Source organism: Ranitomeya imitator, chromosome 3, assembly GCF_032444005.1.
Source record: "Ranitomeya imitator isolate aRanImi1 chromosome 3, aRanImi1.pri, whole genome shotgun sequence".
NCBI classification, from domain to species: domain Eukaryota; kingdom Metazoa; phylum Chordata; class Amphibia; order Anura; family Dendrobatidae; genus Ranitomeya; species Ranitomeya imitator.
The window spans coordinates 707,577,505-707,605,137 of NC_091284.1; the positions used below are offsets into that span (position 1 = coordinate 707,577,505).

At 41.5% G+C, this 27,633-nt stretch overlaps 1 long non-coding RNA gene across 1 annotated transcript in view; it reads right to left on the minus strand.

Annotated features, from left to right (window-relative positions):
* Positions 1-348: 348 nt before the first annotated feature.
* The window catches only part of LOC138672286 (uncharacterized), a 120,923-nt gene continuing 93,638 nt past the window's right edge, over positions 349-27,633 (minus strand). Inside the window, exons 2-3 of the long non-coding RNA XR_011319690.1 lie at positions 27,038-27,162; positions 349-428 (exon numbers count right to left, since the gene is read on the minus strand). This is a non-coding gene — a long non-coding RNA (uncharacterized lncRNA). The remainder of the gene's footprint in view (positions 429-27,037; positions 27,163-27,633) is intronic.

Here is a 27,633-nt window from a genome sequence, read left to right on the forward strand (position 1 = left end):
GATGTCCAGGGGCCGCCGGAGAGGTGAATATAACAATATTTTTTATTTTAATTCTTTATTTTACACTTCCGATACCGATACCCGATATCACAAAAATATCGGATCTCGGTATCGGAATTCCGATACCGCAAGTATCGGCCGATACCCGATACTTGCGGTATCGGAATGCTCAACACTAATTATGAAGGATATAGAAACGGGAGAAAGTTTTTGATGAGGAAACATTATGAAAGTTCCTGCTTAGTAAACTCAGGCATCACTGTCATAGCAAGCCCTGCAAAATGCATAATTAACATGTCTTAATGGCATTGAAAAAGTACACTTACCCATTAAATCAATATTTATTTATCTGGTTGAAGTGCATTTCCTGAGAAAAACGATCTGCTCCTAAATCACATATACTTTGGCGTCAGCTGCAAACCACAGATCTGAAAAAAGAGAAGGGAGGTATAGATGGATTTAATAAGTATACCCAGCACTTTGCATACATTGCAATATACATATTTGACTTTTGCAAAAAAAGGTACAAGCACTCAACTCCCCATCTAAACGCAGTACAGACATATCTGTAGATAAAAAGTGACCAGGAAAACTAGGCTTATTCCTTTTTTGTTGTGGAGTCATCGGGATTAATACTAAAGGGTCACGATGACCTTCTTACTGTGAAATAATGGAAGATAAAATAGTTTTTAATGCTTCCTGATGCATCTTTTAAATATTTTGATAAAAATAATTGATAAAGCTTATGATATGACAAATAGAGATAGACAAAGTCAAAAGGGTTCACGACCATAATTCATGGCTACCAAGAAACAGTTAATACAACAAGTAGGACGTCAATTTATTACTGCTTTTGCTTTGATTTCTATGGTAGAGCAAATGCAAATTGACCAATGACAGTGAAGCTTGAATTTAACGCAGTGGATAAAATGTATTAATAGTTTCGTGGGATGCATCTGCAGTAACTGTTAGGCATCTTTGAAGCAATTCTCTATCTTTAACCCCTTTCTGACATCGGGCATGATAGTATGCCAATGTCGGACACCCTCACTTTGATGTGGACTCCAGTGGTGAGCCTACATCTTTTCCATTCAAAACAGCTGCCATGTGCCCGTAACAGCCACAGGTGGAATTGCGAACCATTCGCGGCTGTTAACCTGTTAAATGCTTCTGTCAAACTCTGAGTCAAAACGCTAGAATAAAGGTTTTTGGTCGCCACAACATTGCATTAAAATAAAATAATGGGCAATCAAAAGATCGTATCTGCACCAAAATGGTATCTTTAAAAACATCTGCTCGGCATGCAAAAAATAAGCCTTCACCCAACTTGAGATCATGAAAAATGGAGACGCTACGGGTACCGGTAAATGGCGCAATTTATTTATTTTTTAACAAAATTTGGAATTTTTTTTCACCAGTTAGATAAAAAAGAACCTAGACATGTTTGGTGTCTATGATCTTGCAATGACCTGGAGAATCATAATGGCAGCTCAGTTTTAGCATTTAGTGAACATAGTAAAAAAGCAAAACAAAAAAGGATTGTGGAATTGCACTTTTTTTTGCAATTTCACTGCACCTGGATTTTTTTCCCGTTTCCCAGTACATGATATGGTAAAACCAATGGTATCATTCAAAAGTACAATTCATTCCTCAAAAAACAAGCCTTTTTGACCAAAAACTGAAAATGTTACGGGTCTGCGAAGAAGGGTAGCAAAAAATGAAAATGCAAAACCAAAAATACCCCTGGTCATTAAGGGGTTAACGAATCATTCACATGACCATATTTTTGGTTTGCGTGTTGTCTGTAAAAAAAAAAACAGACCAATGTTATTCAATGGAGCAGTGCAGATGAGCAAATCTTCGTGTGAAAACAATGGCAGCATGCTCAGATAAGATTCACTCATTCCTGTCTATGGGTGCGCAAAAAATAAATCAGATGCCATATGGAGACACCATATAATATCCAATCTTTAGTGATATATAGCAATTCTGTAAGATAGAAACTGTAAATCGTCCTGTAAATGATTAATAGCTTTTGCTGTAAAAAAAAAAATGGATTGCACACAATGACAAGGGAGAAAAAAATTGTTCCACTTTTCTGGATGAAATCTTGAATGATTTCTGATACGCTTGTGTTATGCTACCCTAACTCGTGGATGTTATACAAGTGCAGTAAAATTAGGTGGCCAAAAAGGTGCATCTAGAAAAAGAAAAAAAATTCCAGAGGTACTTGTTGATAGTGTCTTAATATAGAAAAATTAGGAGCCCATAAACTCCTTTTTTTGCACTAAGGCAGATTGATCACTAGTGTTAGCCAAAGTTATTAAAATAAAATTATTTATTTGCCATAGCCCAATGGACAAGCTGGATATATATTCCATACACTAACTTATACGTGGTGCACTTAGCACCAATTTTTTTGTAGCAAATAAATGAATGACTTTAAAAAAATGAGCACATTTTGCAGCTCTTAGGCACAAATCTTTATTTACACATTCTTCAAACTGTGGAGTAAGGCCTTATTCATTATCCATTTTTTCCCATACATGTTCTGTTCGTGTTTTTCACGGCTAGACTATGTACAGGGTATAGCTCATTAAGCCATTCACTTGTCTGTGTTTTTCCGTGGACTTTGGACTCATGGAGACATATAGGGCTTTGCAGCACTGGGGTCTTCTTGGATTCAAATCCCACCAAGAACAACATCTGCAAGGAGTTTGTATGTTCTCCCCGTGTTTGCGTGGGTTTCCTCCAGGTTCTCCAATTTCCTCCCACACTCCGGAGACATACTGATAGGGAATCTAGATTGAGCCCCAATAGGGATGATGATGTTGTCAGTCAAGCGCTGTAGAATATGGTGAAAGTAAAGTAATAATACCTGTTTTGTTTAGAGTTACAAATCAAAATAATCCATACAAGTCTATGGGATGTGATCCGTGCACCATTCTTGTGATCTCCAGTCTAAAAATTGCAACGGGCAGGGGAAGCTTTGCAACTTTTTGCAAATATGAGGAAGAAGTGGTACAGGCACTCACCGTCCCATTTATGTGCTTTATTTGAAAATCACATAAAAAACAGCAAGGAAGTGTGAACAGGAGACGCAACGGATGACTGCAGTTTCGCTCCGTTGTGCCCTTCTACAGGTCTTAGGCTAGGACCCGGAGAAGTGCACACCGGCACGAAACGGCCGTCGTCCGTTGCATCTCCTCTTCACAATTCCTTGCTCTTTTTATGTGATTTCCAAATAAAGGGTATAAATGGGACTGTGAGTGCCTGTACCACTTCTTCCTCATATTTGCATTTGGAGTTTTACTATTGGACTTTATGCGGAGTGGCACCCAAAGTTCCGAAGCCGGCATCTGTTCATAGTCCCGGAGCAGTGCAGCTGTGCCTGGCCATTCTGATCACTCCTACTTTTGCAACTTTTAATTTGCTTACAAGATAATCACTGAAGGAAAAAGGGATATACTGATGAGTGATGAGAGTTCGACAGATTTTTTGCATACAAGAAAAATTACGTTTGAATGAGAGCTAAAGTGCAGAAAGTGTATGTCTTTTATTTCTATTTTCTGAATTTTATTGCCGACTAAAGAAAAACCAAATTCAACCAGAAATTCTTGCCTTCTTGCTTTCCACGCTCACTGAACAAAGCAGCTAATGAAAGCAATATGGAAGAATGTTAATCACACGTCAATGTCTGCAGGATAAGTAACTTTAATTGCACAATTTTTCTGCTGATCAGTTTTCCCCCCTACAAGTAATGAACAGAGACAAGATTGAGAGACTTGCTGAGGGCAAAACAAATTCCAAAATTTCAGTGCTGGCAAGACCCTCCCCCCTGACTTTGTTGATTATATTACAGGCATACAGATCTGTCCCTATGCACAAAGTATTTCTTGCCCTCTGGCTAGGAATACTGGCTTTCCCAACATCTGCATGAGCAAGTCCCTCTGGGCCTATTGTTGTCCTTCTGTGTATTTTCTCCATTCGCCTTTTTCATAAAGACCATGGGGGATAGCCAAACTAAAGGGGGTTGGGAAGGGCCCGTGTACTATTCACTGGCAGTACAGCTTTTAAGCTACTTTGTGGCTGCATCACAATTAGATTACCTAATGCTTTAATTGACTTATGAAGCATCGCAGCTTCCATTTTGGATATCAAAACTACACAAGAGGATTTAACCAGCAGCTCTGCAAAGCTTTATCCAGCGCTGCCGCCGTTTACTTGCCATTATTGAAAGTGCCACAGATAGGTAAACGGTCATTAGTGATGGCAAAGAGTACTAACCCAATAGATCTTTTTTCATGAAAATGAGACCAGCTTTTCCCATTGAAACGTCCTCTCCAAATATGGGATGATTTAGGGAGAGTTAAATCTTTTAGAAAGTGTCGTCAATGCTTCTAAAACCAGGACATTGCACAGAAGAGGAGCTCTTTCAGGATAGATTGAGGACCGTGTCCCAAAAATACAGAAGGGGAAGAGAGGGGTAATTATAAAAAAAAAATATTTACCTCTGTCCTATGTTAAATGTCAAAAGCATTAATGCTTCACATAGTGTACAACTCTTTACAACTATATATATATTAAGTTACGTTATATATGGGAAGGTCTTAACCCCTTCACAACCATGTCCAGGATGATGGGTACTTACCAACCTTGAACATATGGATTCATCCTATCTTTAATGTGGCACCACAACCGCAGTCATGATGATCACATTAAGATGCCTGCTGAATCTTGCAGCAGGGCACATTGAGTCGCCATCACAGCGGGTGGCACCGTTCCCCCAACTACGATCGCTGTGATTGGCTGTTCAATTCTGAACAGCCAACCACAGCGTTTTCAGCGTTTCAGGCAATGAAATTGCCTGAAACACTGATGTCCAGCCTGTAACAGCACCGATCATAGGCTAGAGCTGAGCAATGACAGCATCAACAGGGCTAGCTCCAATTGGTGCAATGGTACGATGAAATTGATAGCACCATTGAGTGCACACGCAATCTGTCCTTGCTATGACTTCCCTGCACTTTCTCATTCTAGCTTCGGACATGTGCAGAGTGGTTATATTGCTGACCTGAGCCTTGTGCCACAGATTTTTTTCAAGACTGTGCCATCACTGCTGGTGTTCCTGCTGCTGTTGAAGAAAGAAGACGTTACTGATCCTTCCCTCATCCATTCGTAAGTTCTGATTTTCCTAATCCCAATTCCCTTCTCTTCCCTTTCCTCCCTTTTTCCCCTCTATTAACCACCTCTCCGCCAACCCCTTTTGCTACTGAGCACTGATCAGTACTTGATCGCTGATCAGTACTTGATGGCTCGACTTTTGGCAGTTTTTTTCGTTCATGCATCCTACAGCTGCCGAGCGCTGATTAGTGACACTGGGCGAAGAAAAGAATGGCACTCACGTCCCATCAAATGTCCATTATTTGGTTTCTGATACTGATGCACAGTGACATCACTGATTGGCCTCTGATTGTTGCTTTTTTATTGGAGTGAAAAAATAATTAAAAAAAGTAGATTAGTTGATAAAACTAGATTAGAGACAGTAAAAATATACTGTAGTAAATGGCAACTGCTACACTATTTTTTACTGAATATAGTCAGGATTAGTGTCACATAGTTGCGGGCACTCAGTAATTTATTTTACTGACATCCATTTAGTAATTTTGCTTTTTATTTTACCAAACTTTTATTGTATTTTTCTCTTTATCTTTCTAGATTCTTTCCTTCTTTTTTTCTCTTCTAAATAAAAGAAGTTTACTTCAAATACTCACAAACACACCTGAATAAAATTTTGTACACAAACACTGCATATGTAAAAAAAAATATCAGGCTCATACCAATCATGGAGGAGGCATATGCCTTCTTTGCCTCCAACACTGATAGTGACGGAGAGGATGCCACCTTCTTTATTTTTCAACCTCCTCCTCTTCTTCAAGTGATATTGAACCACCATACAGACGCCCCAGGGCACAAAACTAGCAGATGACCCTGACCCCGTATGGACCTTAACCACTGAACATTATGAGCCACTGATTCACGATTTTGTGGCGCAATCAGGAATAAAAATTTGACACCACTGGCCTCACAGAAATAGACTTTTTTGTACACCTTATGGTGGCCCAAACAAATTTGTACAACCAGCAATATTTGGCACAAAACCGCAATTCATCATTTTCTAACTGGACTCCTGTAGACGCAGTAGAAATTATGACGTTTTGGAGCCTTGTCTTTCACATGGGGTTAGTGAAAAAGCCAGAACTTTGGCAATATTGTAGTGTTGTTGTTTTATACAACAGTCAATTGTTCCATATGTCTATGACCCGTACTTGATTTGAGGTAATCCACAAATTTTTGCATTATAGTGATAATGCACATTGTCTTCCCCGAGATTACCCAAACTTTGACTATCTTTTCAAAGTTCGGTCGGTCATTGATCACTTCAGCAACAAGTCCCCAAAGGGACATCTGCTTGGATGAGTCCCTAATATATTTCAAGGAGAGACTCAAATTCTGGCAATACCTGACCAGTAAGAGGGACAGGCACAGAATTAAACTCTACAAGCTGTGTGAGAGTACATCAGGCTACAACCACAAGTTTAGAGTATATGAAGGGAAGGACACCCAGATTGAACCCCCTGAATGTCCCCCTGTCATGGCAGTGAGTGGGAAAATTGTGTGGGATTAGGTGCACTCACTGAGTGATCAAGGTCATCACCTATATGTAGATAACTTTTACACCAGCATACCACTCTTCAAATCCCTCTCTGTGAGAGCTACAACAGCATGCGGTACTGTCTGCAAAAATTACAGATGTCACCCTCAGATGCTAATTGCATAGCTGCTGTGAAAGAGTGAGAGCAGAGATCAATGTAGCAATAACATTCTGGTGGTCAAGTACAAGAACAATAGGGATGTCCTTTTCTTGACCACTATACAAGGTGATGGCAGCACCCACACCAATGTACGAGGTACTTCTGCACAGGTCACCAACAGATTATGTTTTAGGGTATAATACGAACATGGGAGGAGTTGATGTCTCTGATCAAGTCTTCCAGCCATACAGTGCCATAAAAAAAGCCAAAGCGTGGTACAAGAAGCTGGCCGTGCACATCGTACAGATAGCAATGTACAATGCTTATGTGCAATCACAAAGTGCAGGCCAAACCGGTATGTGCCTTCTATTTCAGGAAGCAGTAATCAAGGCCCTAATCATTGAAGGTCAGGAAGGAGCGAGCCCCAGTACTTCTGGAACTGAAGGTGCTCGCATCGTACCATTTCCCCAGTTAGGTCCCTTACACCACAAAGAAAGAAAGGTTGCAAAAGAAGTGCAGAGTGTGTTACAGACTGGATATGCAAGGACATTACTTTCAATGCAACACCCGACAATCCTGTCTTGTGTATAAAAGAATGCTACTGACTTACACAACTCACATACCTGTAAGAATGGAGACCACAGGTATTGAAAAACCCAGGGGGATCTCACCATAAAAGAAAAAAGTGCATAATAAAGTGCATAATTGGCACTTAGCTAAATAAATATAAACAACAAAGAGAATATACACAAAAAGCATCAACTGTGCACCATGGGTTGGAAGATAAATAGGTAATTATAGGGATAAGGTAGAATTTATATATCAATTACAATAAATCCCCCTAATATTGCTGGATATGAGGCACTGATGCAGAGTACGTAAATACAACATTTTATAAAAACAAAACAAAACCAGGTTTATATAATAATAAGCTGTGTGAGTTAATTAGTAACCCTAAATAATTAAGTATTCTAGAATGTAATAATATAAAACAGCACACCTGAATAAAATAATGATGTGCTGAATGAATGAATAAATCAGTGATCACAAGTTATCTGGAATCAACAGCCCCAATCAACTATGAATAAACCAATATACATGCCCCAAAGGGTACACAGAAACATTGAATAATAATTAAATCCATCATTTCCCCACATAGTAGGAATAATATTACCACGCCAAGGTGAAAAGTGATATCCCACTGCACCCGTCGCGCGTTTCGCAACAGCAGGTTTTTTTTTAACTCGCATATGCCAACCTGAAGTACACTACACAAAATCTTATATGCCAACCTGATGCACTCTATACTACTCATGTATGCCAACCTGATGCACTCTATACTACTCACGTATGCCAACCTGATGCACTCTACACCACTCACATATGCCAACCTCATTCACTCTACAAAACTCATGTATGCCAACCGAATGTATACTATGCAACTTACGAAAGCCAACCTGATGCACTCTACACTACTCATGTATGACACTACATTATGAAATTCACATACCAGGAAACAATAGATCAGTTTCAATATAAGATCACTTGTGGGAGGTTTCCACAGTTTAGCCACATCAGGGGCTCTTCAAATGTGACATGACGCCCGCAGACCATTCCATCAAAGTCTGCATTTCCAAATTTCACTTCTTCCAATCCCTGCCGTGCACCCAAATAGTAGTTTCCCCCCATATATGGGGAATCAGCGTACTCAGGAACTCAAGAAAAATTGCACAAAAAATTTTAGGATCCATTTTCTCCTGTTACCTTTGTGAAAATAGAAAAAATTGTGGCTAAAAACATTTTTGTGGAAAAAAAATATATTTTTTAAAATTTTCATGGCTCAACATTGTACATTTCTGTGAAGCACCTGGTGGTTCAAGTGGCTCGCCACAGGTATAGATAAGTCCCTTATGTTTTTTTTTTAAAATGAGGTCACTTGTGGGGGGTTCCACTGTTTAGACACATCAGGGGTTCTCCAAATGCGACCTGAGGTTTGCAGACCATTCCATCAAAGTCTGCATTCCAAAACATCACTCCTTCCCTCCCAAGCCCTGCCGTGAATCCAATCAGAATATTACCCCAACATATGGAGTATTGGCGTGCTCAGGGGAAATTGAAGAACAATTTTTGGAGTGCATTTTCTCCTGCTACCCTTGTGAAAATCTAAAAAATATTTTAAAAAAGTAAAATGTTCATTTTCTTCTTTCCACAATTTTTAAGTTCTTGTAAAGCACCTGAAGGGTTAATAATCTTCTTGAATATTGTTTTGAGTACCTAGAGGGGTGCAGTTTTTAGAATGATGTCACTTTGGGGTATTGTATGTCATATAGACCCCTCAAAGTTACTTCAAATGTGATGTGGTACCTAAAAAAATTATTTTGTAAATTTTGTTGGAAAAATGAGAAATCGCTGGTAAATTTTAACCCTTATAACTAAATAACAAAACAAAAAAAATATTTAAAAAAATGTGCTGATACAAAGTAGACATGTGGGAATTGTTATTTTTTAATTATTTTGTGTGACATAACTCTCTGGCTTAAGGGCATAAAAATTGAGAGTTTGAAAATTGCAAAATTTCCTATTTTTTCACAAATAAATGCAAGTCATAAAACAAATTTTACCACTGTCATGAAGTATAATATATCACGAAAAAACATTCTCTGAATCAGTGGGATCCATTGAATCGTTTCAAAGTTATTATCACATAAATTATACATTTTGGCCTGGTCATGAAGGTGAAAATAGGCTTGGGGTGAAGGGGTTAAATTTATTCTCAGTCCATGTCTGGCAGCATGATATGACTTAAAGAGCTGCCCAGTTCTTTAAAATGTGTTATCAAAAGCTTAGAATGGTGGAAAATAACAAACTGGAGTAAGGTAATACTCCTACTTACTCTTCCTGCTGCATTCTTGTGCTATTTCTTCCTGGATTTCCCACTGGTTCTTTTACGAGGGGCGATCCAAAAGTAATGATAATCGGTTATTTCTATTGCACACAGAAATTAAAATAAAATGTTTTCTTCTCTCTTAGGTACCCACTAGTCCAGGAAAAAAATCACTTAAATAGACCACGATTCCCGGGAGCTACATTCATTTGAATATGAACTGCCGAGGAGAGAACATCAAAATGGAAAAAAAACAAGCTCAGAGCTGTTATCAAATACCTCTGCTTGAAAAAAATGACTACCAAAGACATACACAGCGTCTTGGTGGAAACATTAGGGGACTCTTCTCCTCCATATTCCACAGTTACACACTGGGCCAAGGAATATTAGCTGGGAAGAACATCGACGGAAGATGAACATCGTGAAGGACGCCAATCCACGTCCCTCAATGAAAAAAACGTGAAAAAAGTTGAAGTAGTTGAATTGGCAGATCGAAGAGTAACTATCAGGCATGTAGCTGAGGTCACAGGGATCTCATATGGCAGTATTCAAAGAATCCTTGCAAAAGAATTGCATATGAGAAAGGTCTCCGCGCGTTGGGTCCTAAAAATGTTAACCGACGAGCAAAAGAAGAAACGAGTTGACATTTCAATAGCAAATCTCGAAAAGTTCCAAGCAGACAAGGAAATTTTTTTGTCACGTTTTTTGACCATGGACGAGACCTGGATCCACCACTTTGATCCCGAAACTAAACAACAATCGATGACATGGAAACGAGCCGACGAACCGACGCCGAAGAAATTCAAAGTGTCAAGCTCAGCAGGGAAGGTTATGGCGTCCGTTTTTTGGGACACTGAAGGAATTATTATGGTGGACTATTTGGAGAGGGGAGCCACTATTACGGGCTCCTACTATGCAGAACAAATAAGAAGATTGCGGTGGGCTATCAAGGAGAAAAAGCGCGGCAAACTGCAGGCTGGAGTGCTGTTTCCCCAAGATAACGCGCCGGCTCTCAAAGCTGCAGTTGCCATGGCTACCATTCAAGAAGCGAGCTTTGAACTGATGGAACACCCCCCCTATTCGCTAGATCTAGCCCCCAGTGACTTCTTTCTCTTTCCTCGGCTCAAGGAACACCTCCAGGGCAAGAAATTTGATGACAATAGCTGTTGGGGATTTTTTTGAGGGTCAAGATCAAGAATTTTTTTCGAAGGGAATTCTAAGCTTAGAAAAGAGATGGACTAAATGTATAGACTTGTTAGGAGACTATGTAGAAAAATAAATTTTTTTTGACTATATTCATTGTGTTTAGTATTGATTATCATTACTTTTGGATCGCCCCTCGTATAGTGGCCTCCTTGGATTTTGTCTTGACATCTCAGTGGTGCCTACAGCAGCAAGTTATTGCAGTGATCATAGGTCTATGATGCAATGTCATCACTAAAAACCAAGTTACAGAGATTGACAGGGGACCTGGGAAGCAGCATTGTAATGGCAGCGGACAAGTAAGTTATTTTATATTGAGCACTCTCTGGACTCTGCTCTCCAGTTGGCGGTCTCTGCAAGGAGAAATACTACCTCCCAAGACTGACCTCAAAGGCCTTTCACCCAGCTAACATTGACATTGCTCTTCACTGATGTTAGGCAAGAGCTCCAAATCAGCTGTCTGCAGTTATGGTGTCTCTGTCTTTTGGAGGAAACCCTGATTTGGTTAAATATCCATAGTCATATTTTAAGGCTTGTTGAAAAGTTGTACATCAACTTACGGGATATCTTGGTCCAATGGAAGTCACCAGAAAAATAACTTAGGAGGAAAGCTTTTCTGCCCCCACACACAGTATAATGCAGCCCCCTTCACACACAGTATAATGCAGCCCTCCCACACACACAGTATAATGCAGCCCCCCAGATTTTAAACAGCCATCTCAGAGTATAAAGCAGCCCCCTAGAGTATAAGGCAACCCCCCAGAGTATAATTCAACCCCCTCAGAGTATAATGCAACCCCCCAGAGTATAAAGCAGCCCCCTCAGAGTATAATTCAGCCCTACACACAGTATGATGCAGCCTCCCCACAGACACACACATGATAGTGCAGCTCCCACACATTATAATGCAGCCCCCACACACAGTATAGTGCAATCCCCCCACATACACACAGTATAGTGAAGCTCCCACACACAGTGCAGCCCCCACAAACAGTATAGTGCAGCCCCACACATAGTACAATGCAGCCCACCCACATACACAGTACAATGCAGCCCCCCACATACACACAGAATAGTGCAGTCCTCCCACACACAGTATAGTGCAGTACCCCCACACACACTATAATGCACACACACGTTACCTCTCCTTCTTGTACCCCTGCTGCTCTGGCTTCTGCAGAGCACCTCAGCGTCTCATCTGAAACATGCTGAGTCACAGGCAGAAGGGGAGTGATGAGAGAGGGAGTGTCAGCTGATGCTTTCTCCTCCATCACTGCTTTCACCTTTATTAGCATCTATGATGCCAATAAGTTGAATGCGCAATGAGGGGAGGGGGTGGTGCTGGGCCCCTCTTACTCAGGGGCCCATACAGGCCACTGGCCGGGGGCCCCTGGAGAAGCAGGGGCCCTAGGTGGCTGCCAGGTCTGCCTGCCCCTAACACCGGCCCTGCCAGGACAGAGATGGGGTCCTGAATACTAGGATAGGGATGAGGGTGTCATGCATACCAGGATTGGGATGAGGGGGTTATGTCCAAAACAAAAAAGGCAAAAAAGCACGACCGCACAGCTGCAACAGGATCAGAAACTGCCTGCGGTCCGTCCACTTGTTAACGTGAACCTGATGCCACAGTAGAGGTGCTCGTAAGAAAAAAGTGTACCAACAAGGAATATGAAGAACAATACGGCAACACTCACCGGTCCAGGTGTGGTTCAAATTCTTTATTGAAGCATTAAAACAAAGCCGTCTTGTTCACGGCCCGGGATGGTAAAACATGAAAGGAGGTGAGCAGGATGTGAAGACGGCCGTTTCTCGCCTACGCCAGTGCTTCAACGGGTCTCAATTGGATGAGGGGGTTATACATACCAGGATAGGGATGAGGGGGGCCATGCCTACAAGGATAGGGATGAGGGGGCCATGCCTACCAGGCTACGAATAAGGGTGCCAAGCATTCTAGAATAGGGATGAGGGGGCCATGAATACCAGGATGGGGATGAGGTGGCCATGCATACAAGGATGGTGATGAGTTGGCCATGCATACCAGGATGGGGATGAGGAGGCCAAGCATACCATGATGGGGATGAGGAGGCAAAGCATACCATGATGGGGATGAGGAGGCTAAGCATACCAGGATAGGGATGAGGAGACCATGCATACCAGGACAGGGATGAGTGGGCCATGCATACCAGGATAAGGATGAGGGTGCATTGTATACCAGGATAGGGATGAGTGGGCCATGCATACCAGGATGGGGATGAGGGGACCATATATACCAGGATAGGGGATATTAGTACAGAATTGACCACATGTTTTGCATAAATTTTTTTTCTAATTTCTTTCTCTAAAACCTAGGTGCGTCTTATGGTCCGGTGCATCTTATAGTCCAAAAAAATACAGAAAATGACTTTTATAATCTAAAATAAAAAAAATGATTTAACTGATCTACATTGTGAAAAAAAATAATACACTAAAACTATTCCTCTTTCAATACTTATTTTTAATATGGTTGTCAGAGCCATACTAGTAATATAGACATTCAGTTATTGAATGTTATGAGGCCTTTGAGTATGCTTCTTGTTTGCTCTAATTGACCTGACAATGCTATGTGAGAACTTTTGAAGACAACTCAAAATGAGGCTGTTGATAACATCCATTCCTTATCCAAGTCAACCACCTTTAATCTTTTTGTTTGGCTTTAATTTTATACTACAAGACATTTTTTTAAAGCTACATAAGAGTTCAAGATGAAAGGAGCTTTCAACAAGAGTAGAAAGCAGAATCAAGGCTGCATAGCCCAAGAGTTTCCATTGATTGTACTCCAGAAAATTGGTACAATCTTTCTATGTAGACGTGAATGAGGAAAAGTAAAGTAATTTAACTGAACAAAAGACTTTACTTACAACAGACAACCATGTGTCTTAGACTTCTCCTCTTAAAAGAGATTGAGATCATGTGAGGAGCAACCTCGAATTTTACCTCTTGCATGCCATTGAACCTTTTAAGAGCATTTCTCATCTTCCCCCTCTGAAATATGTTCAGCATCTCAACATGTAACAATCCTTTATACCTGTATATTCTCCTACTACCTTAACAAGATTATTACAGCACATAGGCTTCATCACTTCCACGAAACTAGTTCCACGGATAAACATGAAATGATATTCCTTGGCCTATCCTATTACATACCGGTGAAACCAGAAGTTTACATATACTATATATAAAGACACATATACATGTTTTTCTCATTATCTGACATGAAATCAGAATACACCTTTCCAGTTTTAGGTCAATTAGAATTAAAATAATTATTAATATTTGCCAAATGCCAGAATAATAAGAGAGAGAATGTTTTAAGGAATTTTTATTACTTACTGCAGTCAAAAGTTTGCATACACTAAGATTACTATGCCTTTAAACAATTCTGGACTGCCCATATAATGATGTCATGTGTGAATCTTTTTGGCAACATCTGAGTTAAATAGAGACACACCTGTGGATGTATTTTAATCCACATCTGAAGCACACTGCTTCTTTGTGTAGCATCATGGGAACGTCTCAAGAAATCAGCCAAGATATCAGGAGGGAATTGTGGACTTGCACAAGTCTGGCTCATCCTTGGGTACAATTTCAAGATACCTGAAGGTGACTCATTCATCTGTACAAACAATTATACGCAAGTACAAACAAGATGGGAATGTCCAGCCATCATACCACTCAGGAAGGAGATGGGTTCTGTGTCCAAGAAATGAAAGTGCTTTAGTCTGACATGTGCATATCAAACTAAGGACAAAAGAAAAAGACCTTGTTAAGATGCTGTCGAAGCTAGTAAGATTGTGTCAATATCCACAGTGAAACGAGTACTGTATCAACATGGGCTGAAAGGCCACTCTGCCAGGAAGAAGTCATTACTCCAAAAGAAACATAATAAAGCCAGATTAATGTTTGCAAATGCACACATGAACAAAGACCTTCATTTTTATTTACATGTCCTGTGGTCTGATAAAACTAAAATTGAACTTTTAGGGCATAATGCCCATCTTAACGTTTGGAGGAAAAAGGGAGAAGCTTGGAAGTCTAAGAACACCATCAAAACTGTGAAACGTGGGTGACAGCACCATGTTGAGAGGTTGTTTTGCTGCAGGAGGGACTAATGCACTTCACAAAATAGATGGAATCATGAGAAAAGAAGCTTATGTGTCACTACTGAAGCAAAATCTCAAGATATCAGTCAGGAAGTTAAAGCTTGGGCGGAAATGCGTCTTCCAAAATGACAATGACACGTAGTATACTGTCAAAAAGGTAACGAAGTGGCTTACGGATAGCAAAGTCAATGTTTTGGAGTGGCTATCACAAAGCCCTGATCTCAATCCCACCGAAAATGTTTGGGCAAAGCTGAAAAGGCAGGTGCGAGCAAGGCAACCTACAAACCTGGAACAGTTACATCAGTTTTGTCAGGAGGAATTGGCCCAAATTTCGACCAACTATTGTGAGAAGCTTGTGGAAGGATATCCCAAACGTTTGACCCAAGTCATCCAGTTTAAGGGCAATGGTACCAAATACTAATGAAGTGTATGCAAACTTTTGACTTTGCAGTAAGTAATAAAAATGTCTTAAAAGATTCTCTCTCTCTCATTATTCTGGCATTTGGCAAATATTAAAAATTATGGCAATCGTAAAACGGGAAAGGTTTATGATGATTTCATGTCAGATACTGAGAAAAGCATGCATATGTGTCTTTATATATAGTGTATGTAAACTTCTGGTTTCAACTGTAATTGCCATGAGGTTATAAATGTTATGAATATAATGCCACATGGCATGAAGTTCCTCCAGGGCTCATATGCATGGCAATATGTTTTAAGATGACTCTCTATGGTGGCACATAGACCTATAAGTTATTTTTACAGTTCTTTAGGAACTCTGTAGGCTGGCATATTCTCCCTAAGGGCCCATTCACAAAAAACAGACAGCACTAGGACCAACGTTTTTCAATGGGGCAGGGCAGATTAGCAATTTTTTTCACTGATTGAATCTGTGCATGAAAATAAAGCAGCATGCACTAGTGTCTTCTGAGATTACTCTTTCCCATTTAAGTCTATGGCTGCTTAAGTAAAGAAAATTGTATGCTATAGTACCAAAACTGTTTTTTTACCGATATATTGCAATTCTGTAACATAGAAAACTGTAAATGGTCTTGTAAATTGTTAATAGCTGCTGCAGTGAAAAAGAATTGCATACACATGACAAGTGAGAAAAAAATATCAGAGGTTTCTGAATAAAATTGACATTTTTTAATACGGTTGTGTGTCCCCGGCAATCTCTAGGGAAGAACCTAAAAATCTTTGAAAAAAAAAATATCTGCCCTTATTTCTAAGTATATATAATATTATGGACACTGCATTGTAGAAAAACAATTTGTTGTGATACTGTAACCTCATTAAGGGTATGTCAACACCCTGAAGCGTCTTCCTTGCCATCTTAGTAATTGTTTTAACGGTGTCTTTGCCGCCAGTGACTATTTTCATGTACGGTATGTTATATACATAATAGTGTTGATTTACAAGTGAAAACTGCCTATAGAACGTACAGGTAACTTTTTAGCCACTTCATGGTTTTTGAAGCCTGGAGCAGTTAGAAGAAGTTGCAAAAGAAGGAAAACTGGCATAACAATGTTGTTTTGAGATTGCAGTAAATATATTAATTCTTTACCTTTTTTTAGTGGAATCTGCCTGAATAAGACGCCATGTGCACGTATCGTAACTAGTTATGAGCGAATATACTCATTACTCGAGATTTCCGGAGCACGCTTGGGTGTCCTTCGAGTATTTTTTAGTGCTCGGAGATTTAGTTTTCCTCACCTCAGCTGATTGATTTACATCTGTTAGCCAGCTTGATTACATGTGGGGATTCCCTAGCAACCAGGCAACCCCCACATGTACTTATGCTGGCTAACAGATGTAAATCATTCAGCTGCGGTGATGAAAACTAAATCTCTGAGCACTAAAAAATACTCAGAGGTCACCAGAGCGTGCTCGGGAAATCTCGAGTAACGAGTATATTTGCTCATCACTAACACAGCAGCAAATGCACTTTCTAATCATTTATTGATCACTAATATACTCGTAGCTTACACTTTTTGCATTCACTGGGAGATATAATGATGATAATGTGTGTTGGATGAGGCAAGAGCTAAGCTAGGGAAACATATTAAATTGCAGCACATAGTGCAACAAAAGGGACATGTTTTGGCCTAACAGAAAAAGACTGACCAGCACATTATTATTATTATTATTATACATTATTATTATACATTTTTATAGCACCATTTATTTCATGGCGCTTTACATGTGAATACGGGGAAAATATAGACAAATACATTAAACATGAGCAAATAACAAGGCACACGGGTACATAAGGAGGGAGGACCCTGCCCGCGAGAGCTCACAGTCTGCAGGGGATGGGTGATGAAACACTAGGAGAGGGTAGGGCAGGTCATGCGGCGGTTCAGTAAGTTTAGGATCACTGCAGGCTGTAGGCTTGTCAGAAGAGGTGAGTCTTCAGGTTCTTTTTGAAGGTTTCTATGGTAGGCGAGAGTCTGATGGTCTGATGTGTTGGGGTAGAGAGTTCCAGAGTATGGGGGAAGCACAGGAGAAGTCTTGGATGCAGTTGTGGGAAGAAGAGATGAGAGGGGAGTAGAGAAGGAGGTCTTGAGAGGATCGGAGGTTGCGTGTAGGTAGGTACCGGGAGACCATGTCACAGATGTATGGAGGAGACAGGTTGTGGATGGCTTTGTATGTCATTGTGAGGGTTTTGAACTGGAGTCTCTGGGCGATAGGAAGCCAGTGAAGGGCTTGACATAGGGGAGAGGCTGGGGAATAGCAGGGAGACCGGTAGATTAGTTGGGCAGCAGAGTGTAGGATGGATTGGAGTGGTGCCGGAGTGCTAGAGGGGAGTCCAGAGAGTAGGAGGTAGCAGTAGTCGAGGCGGGAGATGATAAGGGCATGCACTAGCGTTTTTGCGGTGTCACGGTAAAGGAAAGCACGGATCCGGGAAATATTTTTGAGTTTGAGACGGCAGGAGGAGGCAAAGGCTTGGATATGTGGCTTGAAAGAGAGGGCAGAGTCGAGGATCACTCCGAGGCACCGAGCGTGTGGGACTGGGGAAAGTGAGCAGCCATTGACATTGATGGATAGGTCTGGTGGAGGGGTAGAGTGAGATGGGGGAAAGATGATAAATTCTGTTTTGTCCATGCTCAGTTGTAGAAAGCGAGCAGAAAAGAAGGCTGAAATAGCAGAAAGACAGTGCAGGATTTTGGTAAGTAAGGAGGTGAGGTCAGGTCCGGATAGGTAGATCTGCGTGTTATCAGCGTAGAAATGGTACTGCATCCCGTGGGTTTCTATGAGCTGTCCCAGGCCGAAAGTGTAAATGGAGAAGAGTAGGGGTCCTAGAACAGAAAAAAACAAAATCCAGCTCACCATACCGACATTCCCAAGAGCTCGGAGCACGGAACCGCTGTGTCAGGGCGTAGACGAACAGGAAAGAGAAGGAGATCCAGCTCAACGAAATAGTGAAAAATCCATAGTTTATTTCACTTAAAATATAGTGAAAGGACAAAACATCAGCATACAAAAAAATATTATAAAACCAAGGTCAACGCGTTTCCGGTGACTAAGCACCCTTAATCATGATTAAGGGTGCTTAGTCACCGGAAACGCGTTGACCTTGGTTTTATAATATTTTTTTGTATGCTGATGTTTTGTCCTTTCACTATATTTTAAGTGAAATAAACTATGGATTTTTCACTATTTCGTTGAGCTGGATCTCCTTCTCTTTCCTGTCCTAGAACAGAGCCTTGAGGAACACCGACTGACAAGGGGCGAAGTGAGGAGGTGGTGTGGGGGAGGGAGACACTGAATGTTCTGTCTGTCAGAAATGACGAGATCCAGGAAAGGATCAAGTCTGTGATGCCAAGAGATGAGAGGATTTGTAGCAGAAAGGAGTGGTCTACAGTGTTGAAGGCAAAAGACAGGTCCAGGAGAAGGAGGACAGAGTAGTGTCGCTTGCTCCTGGCAGTTAGCAGGTCATTGGTGACTTTAGTTAGGGCAGTTTCAGTTGAGTGATGGGAATGGAAGCCAGATTGTAACCGATCAAAGAGGGAGCAGGAGGAGAGGTGGGAGGACAGTTCAAGATGGACGTGTTGCTCCAGCAATTTGGAGGCATAAGGGAGAAGAAATATCGGGCGATAGCTAGACACAGAGGATGAGTCGAGGGAGGACTTTTTGAGGATGGGTGTGATCTTGTCATGCTTGAAGGATGAGGGGAAGACACCTGTTGTGAGTGAGAGGTTGAAGAGGTGCGTTAGGGTTGGGATGAAGACCGTGGAAATGTTAGGGATGAGGTGGGATGGGAGCGGGTCGAGCGTGCAGGTGGGGAGGTGTGATCTTGACTGGAGGGTAGAGAGCTGATCTTCTGTCATGGTGGAGAAGCTGGTTTTGGAGGAGCAGGGTTGAGCAGCTAAGAGGGTCAGTGGGTGCTGTGGGCCAAAGCTTTCTCTGATCGTATCGATCTTCTGTTTAAAGAAAGAGGCAAAGTCTTCAGCAGAAATGAGGGGGGAGGGAGGAGGTGCTGGGGGACGGAGTAGAGAATTGAAAGTGTTGAAAAGCTGTTTAGGGTTGTGAGACAGGGAGGATATGAGAGATGAGAAGTAAGTTTGTTTTGTGGTAGTGAGCGCAGGCTTGAAGCTGGCGAGGGACTGCTTGTATGCAGTGAAGTGGTCGGCAGAGCGGGATTGTTTCCATCTCCGCTCAGCGATCCTGGAAGCCCGTCTCAATTCTTTGGTCAGGCTGGTCAGCCAGGGCTGCCTGTTGAGTGTACGAGTTTTGTTATGAATGAGCGGGGCAGCCGAATTGAGTGTTGCTGTTATTGTGGTGTTATAAAAAGTGTCAGCAGCATCTGTGTCATGAAGGGAAGCTATGTATGTGAGAGGGAGAAGGGACTCCGAGACTGATTGTAAGTTGAGATGTTTGAGATTTCTGCAATGGGAGTTTGTGGAGTGGGGGTTGCACATTAGGAGAGGAGAGGGAAGAGAATGTCAGTAGGTTGTGGTCAGACAGGGGGAGGGGTGTGTTAATGAGATTAGTAAGGGAGCAGAGGCAGGTGAAGATGAGGTCCAGCGTGTGGCCATCTTTGTGAGTGGCCTCAGAGGACCATTGGGTGAAGCCAAAAGAGGCAGTCAGTGATAAAAGTTTAGAGGCAGCTGAGGTGGAAGTGTCAATGGGGATATTGAAATCACCCATGATGATAGTGGGGATGTCAACAGAGAGGAAATGAAGTAGCCAGGTGGTGAAATGGTCGAGAAAGGTGGAGATGGCTAGTTCTGGGGGGACGTAGATGACAGCCAGCTGTAGGTTGGAGGGGGAATAGACGCAGAGTGCACTTCAAACGAGGGAAGAGTAGCGGAGGGTGGTAGCGGGATTGGAGTGAAGGAGCAGGTGTCGGACAGGAGCAAGCCAACTCCTCCACCACATTTATTGCTGGGGCGAGGGGTGTGAGAGAGGTGGAATCCACCATAGGAGAGCGCAGCTGGAGAGGCCGAGTCAGAGGGGGTGAGCCAGGTTTCAGTGAGGCCGAGGAAGGAGAGTTTGTTGGTGATGAAGAGGACATGGATAAATGGCAGTTTGTTTCACATCCCTACTAGTGTGAATAGGTGCCAGCTAACATAACAATTCGAAAAAAATATAAAGCTGCACTCTGAATTGTTTAGAATGGTACATCTAGAAAATTGGAACTGCATTACTGCCATTGAACTTTGGTTAAGTGCTATATTACGTCCATATGAAATTTTGAAAAATTGGAAATGCAAGGGATGTGTAGGGATGTGCTGGTCAGTCTTTTTCTGTTTGTAGCAAACTCATGTGACATGTGCACTCCCATGCCCAATTCAAGCAGATTCAGGTGGTTTTACCTAGCTGGTTCCTTCCTGCCCCATATATTATAGGTTTTTTAGTCCAAAAGAGAGGTGTCTTATCAGGACAGGATCCAACTATAAGGTACGCATTGATGCTCCAGTTGGGCTCATATACAGTACAGAGCAAAAGTTTGGACACACCTTCTTATTTAAAGATTTTTCTGTATTTTCATGACTATGAAAATTGTACATTCACACTGAAGGCATCAAAACTATGAATTAACACATGTGGAATTACTATATATACTTAACAAAAAAGTGTGAAACAACCGAAATGATGTCTTATATTCTAGGTTCTTCAAAGTAGCCACCTTTTGATTTGATGACTGCTTTGCACACTCTTGGCATTCTCTTGATGAGCTTCAAGAGGTAGTCACCAGGAATGGTCTTCCAACAATCTTGAAGGAGTTCCCAGAGATGCTTTGCACTTGTTGGCCCTTTTGCCTTCACTCTGCGGTCCAGCTCACCCCAAATCATCTCGATTGGGTTCAGATCTGGTGACTGTGGAGGCCAGGTCATCTGGCGTAGCACCCCATCACTCTCCTTCTTGGTCAAATAGCCCTTACACAGCCTGGAGGTGTGTTTGGGGTCATTGCCCTGTTGAAAAATAAATGATGGTCCAACTAAGCGCAAACCGGATGGAATAGCATGCCACTGCAAGATGCTGTGGTAGCCATGCTGGTTCAGTATGCCTTCAATTTTGAATACATCCCCAACAGTGACACCAGCAAAGCACCCCCACACCATCAGAATTCCTCCTCCTCCCTGCTTCACGGTGGGAACCAGGCATGTAGAATCCATCCGTTCACCTTTTCTGCATCGCACAAAGACACGGTGGTTGGAACCAAAGATCTCAAATTTGGACTCATTAGACCAAAGCACAGATTTCCACTTTTCTAATGTCCATTCCTTGTGTGTTCTTTAGCCAAAACAAGTCTCTTCTGCTTGTTGCCTGTCCTTAGCAGTGGCTTCCTAGCAGCTATTTTACCATGAAGGCCTGCTGCACAAAGTCTCCTCTTAACAGTTGTTGTAGAGATGTGTCTGCTGCTAGAACTCTGTGTAGTATTGACCTGGTCGCTAATCTGAGCTGCTGTTAACCTGCAATTTCTGAGGCTGGTGACTCGGATAAACTTATCTTCAGAAGCAGAGGTGACTCTTGGTCTTCCTTTCCTGGGGCGGTCCTCATGTGAGCTAGTTCCTTTATAGCGCTTGATGGTTTTTGCCACTGCACTTGGGGACACTTTCAAAGTTTTCCCAATATTTCGGACTGACTGACCTTCATTTCTTAAAGTAATGATGGCCACTCGTTTTTCTTTACTTAGCTGCTTTTTTCTTGCCATGATACAAATTCTAACAGTCTATTCAGTAGGACTATCAGCTGTGTATCCACCAGACTTCTGCACAACACAACTGATGGTCCCAACCCCATTTATAAGGCAAAAAATACCACTTTTTAAACCTGACAGGGCACACATGTGAAGTGAAAACCATTCCCGGAGGCTACCTCTTGAAGCTCATCAAGAGAATGCCAAGAGTGGGCAAAGCAGTCATCAAAGCAAAAGGTGGCTACTTTGAAGAACCTTGAATATAAGACATAATTTCAGTTGTTTCACAGTTTTTTGTTAAGTATATAATTCCACATGTGTTAATTCATAGTTTTGAGGCCTTCAGTGTGAATGTACAATTTTAATTGTCATGAAAATACAGAAAAATCTTTAAATGAGAAGGTGTGTCGAAACTTTTGGTCTGTACTTTACATTGGCCAATCTCTGTGCTAAGTACCTTCTTTTTACTGCAAATTTTACTGTAGCAAATTTTGAATTTGCAATTCTTCAAAATTTCACATGTACGTAATATAGCACTTAACCAATGTTCTATGGCAGTAATGCAGTTCCAATTTGATGTACCATTCTGAAGAATTGAGAGTGCAGCTTTATATTTCTTAGTTATGTTTTTTGCCTATGCCATGACAAGCTTAGTAATGTCTACTTTGTATCGATGGTGATTGTTTAGCTGCTGTGTTTACAGCCATTAGCAGTATTTCATGCATAGAAGCAAAAGGGAAAAATTAAATGCAACAGAACAGCAGCCTGACAGGTGGATGAAGAGCTGCAAGACCCATGATGAAAAGAAAAGTGAATGAGTTTTGGAATAGGCCAGATGTTTAAATGCGCTGCCCTGGCAGTGTGAGAAAATGCCTGCTCAGTGGCCAAATGGCATCTCGGATTCCCACCCTGGCTGCTCGTCCATTATTCACTGCTGAAGACAAAGGAGCGCTAGAAGATGGGGAGGGGTGAATTCCATTGTTCCAAGCAGCCCCTAATTATGGAAATCTTGTTAATCTATTCAACAGCGTCCTAAACTGGTCTTTTGTTCCAGGTTCTCCTAAAAGCTATATAAAGAGAGTCTTGGTAAATCACCAGTATGTGGGACAGAAGGACTTGATATAACCCATCAACTCCTATCTCTATGCAATGAGCAAAACAAAATTTAGGCTGCAAATATTTGACTGTTCTGTCAAGTAATAGACACCATCCTGGACTCCATATCTCTGTGGGAGGCAGCAGTGCCCATGTTAGCAGTAGGTCTTCTGCTTGACAGACATTTTAAATGACAATACAATCTGTGAAATGGGATTACTGAAAAGGGTACATTTTGTGGGTAATAAGTTTAATCAGACATGACACAAACCATGCACGTCTAATTTTGTATTTGGCCAAAATATTTTTCCAAAATGAAATAATCAAATGACTGTTTGCATTTTTAATATTGGCATGTATAGGATAGTGTATGTGTGTCAGTTCCTCAATATAGTATAAAAATGATGAAGATAGCACTCCTTTTTTTAGAAAATAATATGGTGGTTTAATAGCCCATATGGGCCTTTACCAAGCTCACATGGGCTATGTGAGGCAGTGTGGGGGATCATATGTGAGGGTCGATATGTGTCCCCCAGGTTTTATTAAACCCGCTGGAGTGCCTAGTGTTCACAGCAGAACACCTGTGAATCACAAAGCAAAATAAAAGAAAGAGTGGATTGGGTCCAAGTAGTTGACCCAGTCAGATTTTTAAGGAAAACCTGTCAAGGGCTTTTATTTTTGTCCCGGATAGAAGTGGTAGTAAATTCGCTCAGATCCATGGGCGTAACAGCGAATCCCAAAAAATGAGCGATAGGGCTCGAGGAAGCCCGGTACTTAGGGTATGTGATCGGCTGTGGGGTTATCAAACCCTAAATAAATATAATTTAGGCCATACAGAACTGGTCAGCCTGTTACCACCAAACGCGTAAGAACAATCCTCGGCATTACTGGGTACTACTGAAGGCTCATATCTAACTTCCCGGGGAGAATAACACCGCTGACCGATCTCTTAAAGGCAAAGATGTCGGTCATGGTCCGGTGGAACCCTAAGGCCGGAATCACAGTACTGTTGAATACGGATGAGTGCTATGTGATAAAAAAATCGCATAGCACTCAGACCAGTATTCATCTATGGAGCAGCTCACTTCACCGTGTTTTTTCTCTGCCATTTTCAGTGTGGGAGTGAAATTACAGCATGCTGCAATTGCCACCGACACTCGGCCGAGTCTCAGCTCTCTCGCACCCATATAAGCCTATGGGTGCGAGTGAGATAACGCACATCATTCGGCTATCATCCGCGCGATGTGCGATATAAGCTGAATGGAGGAGATGGAAAAATTCATTTCTCTGCCTCCTCCACAGCTGCTCTGATCCTCTCTTTGCGAGAGGCTCGGAGCACACACGTATGACGCGTGGCTCCCGCTCGCAGCACAGCAGGAGCCGAGGGTCATTAGCATATCTCACATCGGATGCCATACGCTAGTGTGACTCCAGCCTTAGGTGGAAGAAGCATACCAGTCTATGAAGTTGGCGCTGTGTGGACAGCCCAGCCTTATTAGCCCCAACTTCAAGAAAGTCTTTGTAGTGCAGACGGATGCATCTAACGTCGACCTAGAAGTGGTCCTGTCACAGGAGGAGAACGGACAGGAGCAACCGATCACCTACCTGAGTAAGAAACTCACCCCAGCCAAGAAAAATTACAGCGTAGTGGAGAAGGCGTGCCTGGCTATTAAGTGGGCCTTGGAGTCCCTACGCTATTATTTGCTCGGTTGACTGTTTTACTTGGTGAAAGGCAATAGCCGTAACGCGCGTCGGGGGGGACAGGGGTGAGGTGCCAGTCCAGTATGTATATTAGTTTTACTCATTGTGTATGTGCTCTTTTATACAATCCTCTGGACCTGTGTGTTTAATGCAGGTGTTTGAACTTTATTTACTTGCACAGTCACTTTGATTTTTCTGTGATACCTGTCTCGGTTACAATGTGGATATATTTATACTGTAGGCACCTGTCCCCTGTTCATCTAGGTGCGTGCTGAGTACAGCACGGGGATTATTTCCCCCTGTCGTTTTTAAACCTGGAATTATCATTAATAAAGTTTGTTCTACATATTTATCTGGACTTTATGCTGCTTCCTTTCTATTGGTTTTTTTTCGATTTGAGTGCAGTGGTCCAATATGGTCCTTTCTTTGGTCCCATTTTTTCAGGATTAAATATACCCTATTTGGGTTCTATTACGATGCTGGTGACCTTACACTGTTCCACCTTAGTGCTCTACATCTGTTTTACTTGGTGACAGATCATTCACTATTGGTCTGGATGAGAAATACCAAAGAGAGGAATGCTCGGGTCACCAGATGGTTCCTGTCGCTGCAAAACTTTAATTTCACTGTGGAACATTGCGCAGGGAAGGTGCAAGAAAATGCGGATGCCCTGTCACAGGCACCCTGTATGATGACAAGCAACATAGTAACATAGCTAATAATGTTGAAGGAAGACTTTAAGTCCATCTAGTTCAACCCATAGCCTAACCTAACATGACCTAACATGTTGATCCAGAGGAAGGCAAAAAAACCCATGTGGCAAAGAGTACACTCCCTGACAGAAGTTATGTCGCTTATTCATGTTATGTAAATAAAAGCTTATAACCTGGCTTTAAATTCATCCATTGGTTGTATAAATTATTCTTTTGAAAGCTGAAACCCTCCAGTCTCTTCAAATCTTTTTTTAATTCTTTGTACTTGATGACTGAGCACAGTTGAGGATGTAAACTAGGATTGGGTGCATTATATGACCAGGCGACAAAACTTTTGTCTTGCCAAAATCTGACCATTCTGTGTCCATTAACTGATCAATATTTCTGCATTGATGCCAATTTATTTTCTTAACCTAAACTACATTTTCGAGGGTTTCTGCTTTCAAAAGAATAATTTATACAACCAATGGATGAATTTAACGTAAGGTTATAAGCTTTTATTTACATAACATGGATAAGCGACATAACTTCTGTCAGGGAGTGTAAGCTCCACATTGGAACAACCCTACAAGTTTGAACAGAGGGGGGGATCATATGCGAAGGTCGATATGTGTCCCCCAGGATGTGGACAGAGGCTTATTAGACCCACTGGAGTGCCTTGTGTTCACAGCAGAATGCCTGTGATTCACAATGAAAAATAAAAGAAAGAGTGGATTGGGTCCAAGTAGTTGACCCAGTTAGATTTTTAGGTAAACCTGTCATGGGCTTTTATTTTTAAAGGGATTTGCAGGTTTGGTAGTGGAGCGAATCCCTCCCTCTCCTCTGGGTTTTGGATGTGGCTCTATGGCCACGATTCCATTTAAAGTCTGTCAGTTTTGTTTAGGGTGTGTCAGTTTTAGAGTTTGCAAGCTGCAGAGCAGGAGGCTCTGTGAAACCCAGGTCTGTGTGGAGATAACACAGAGACAGAGAACTCAAGTTGGCTGATGCACCCAAGAGACATGGTGGTGTCACTGTCCACAGCAACGAGTTCTGAACACGGACTATATTTGTGGAAACCCAGCTGCGATCCGGAGGATATCCTGTATGTGAGTTTGAAAATAAAGACATTGTTTATGTTGAACTTTCTGAGGTCCCTGTCTATCTATCGCTCTGCACCAGCCCCGCTGCACTACAGCTATTAAACCATCATATTCTTTCTAAAAAGGAGTGCTGTCTTCGTCATTTTTATTATGTGTGTGTGTATATATATATATATGTAAATATATATATATATATAAACCCCTACTAGCATATACCGCAAATCAATATGCATATTACTATTGGTTGGTACTACTCACATTGTAATCCACGGCGATTCATGCTCCAAAACAATGATGCCCAAGTAGGAAGAGTCACTTTGTTACATACAGACATATGGATTCACAGTTCTGGTGGCAGGATTGCTGGATTGTCCTAAATGTGGCTAAAATCAGAAAATATGAGAAAAATTCAATATGATGAATTATATCTAAGAGAAACATATAGTCATAGTTAAATAGGGATGAATGTCCAAATTTAGCAACCATAGTCAACAGCCAAACTGCTGTAATTAAGAGTAAATGGGTTAATTGCAATGCACACACAGCTTGTTGTGTCCCCAGTGTGACAGATTCAGGAAAACACAGCCATCAATATCAAGAAATGATTGACACTTTAACTCAGGCTCATGTGAACCACATCATGTGTGACTATTTGGACCATTTACTGCTTAACATGGCTGTGAAAATATTATAATATATTACAGTACATCCCTTAATGAAGGTAGATTACTATGTAATATGTCAGCAACATAGCAACTTTTGAAATCACAGTCAAAATTTCACATTGAAAAAAAAATGAATAGGCAATTTATTAATATTTCATGTAAGTTTTAAAATTTCACTACTAAGGAATC